Source organism: Octopus bimaculoides, chromosome 24 (assembly GCF_001194135.2).
Source record: "Octopus bimaculoides isolate UCB-OBI-ISO-001 chromosome 24, ASM119413v2, whole genome shotgun sequence".
Taxonomy (NCBI): Eukaryota; Metazoa; Mollusca; class Cephalopoda; order Octopoda; family Octopodidae; genus Octopus; species Octopus bimaculoides.
Window position 1 is genome coordinate 19,485,435 of NC_069004.1, and position 1,732 is coordinate 19,487,166.

Below are 1,732 nucleotides of genomic sequence, written 5' to 3' on the forward strand. Positions count from 1 at the left end.
TATTCTTTCATTCTTTTACATGTTTCAGTCATTTGACTGTGGCCATGCTGGAGCACCACCTTAAAGGATTTTAGGTGAAGCAGGATTTATTCTTTATAAGCTTAAAACTTATTCTTTTGCCAAACTACTGAGTTACAAGGACATAAACACATCAACATCGGTTGTCAAGTGATGGTGCGGGGACACACACACACACATACATGACAGGCTTCTTTCAGTTTCCACCTATCAAATCCACTCACAAGGCTTTGGTTGGCCTGAGGCTAAAGCAGAGGACACTTGCCCAAGGTGCTATGTGGTGGGACTGAACCTAGAACCATGTTGCTGGGAAGCAAGTTTCTTACCACACAGCCACACCTGTGTCTGTATAATAAGCTGAAAATAGGTCTCGTATGCAATACTTGAAAGGACATAAATGCATTTCAGATACTAAAGTGGAGTGTGGAGCTCATTACTGAGCCTGCATTTTGGTTTCATATTGCACTTCACTGAGGCCCTTTTATAGGGGTTGGACAAAATAATGGAGACACCTTAAAATTTCAAACAAATTTATTTTAATATGGGGTAGGACTGCTTTTGGTAGTAATTACAGCTTGAATTCTATGAGGTATGGACTCATACAAAGTTTGAATTCTTTCCAAAGAAATTTTTCTCCATTCTTCAGCTAAAACAGTCTCCAATTCTTGTAGTGATTATGGTGGAGGATATCGACTCCTTACTTGTTTTTCTAAAATGCACCATAAATGTTCAATAATTTTGAGATCTGGGGACTTTGGTGGCCAGATAAGATGTTCAACTTCACTAGAATGTTCCTCGTGCCATTCAGTAACAACTTTAGCTGTGTGAATTGATGCATTATCATCCTGAAAGATTACGTTTCCCTCCAAAAACAGTTCTGCAACCACTGAATGAATTTGATTTGATAAAATGCTTAAATAGTCTTGACTAATAATTCTGCCATCAAGGGAAACCATTGGGCCATCAGATTTCCAAGATATAGCCTCTCAGATCATCACAGATCCTCCTCCATGTTTAACAGTTGGAAGAATGCAGTCTGGGTCAAATGGTTCTTTTGGCTGTCTACACACGTATATTCAGTTGGTGGTCAGAAATAAGGTAAAGGATGACTTGTCTGAGAAAATAACATTCTTCCACTGCTCTAGGGACCAATTCTGTAGGTTTTTACTCCACTCTAAATGCTTTACTCTTTTACTCATTTCAACCATGTGTCTGTCTTCACATTCTGAGTTCAAATTCCACTGAGGTTGACTTTGCCCTTCATCCTTTCGGGGGTCGATAAATTAAGTACCAGTTGCATACTGGGGTCAATCTTATCGTCTAGCTCCCTCCCCCAAAATTTTGGGTCTTGTGCCTAGAAGAGAAAAGAATTTTTATATCTAATTTCCATGCTGGCATGGGTTGGACAGGTCTTTGCAATCTGAATAATTTCTTAATTCATAGTTACTGCTCTCCTAGACAGATCAAAGGGCCACATCTTGCTCAACACATTCCAATTTTGACATGGTTTCTCCAGCTGAATGCTCTTCCTGACCTCAATTGCATTACAGAGTGTACTGTGCGTGTTTTATCATTGCACCAGCCCTGGAGAGGCAGTACTGTTTTTGGACAAACTAAAGGACTCTCGAAGTGGTTGGCGTTAGGAAGGGCATCCAGCTGTAGAAACTCTGCCAAATCAGATTGGAGCCTGGTGTCGCCTCCTGGTTCACCAGTC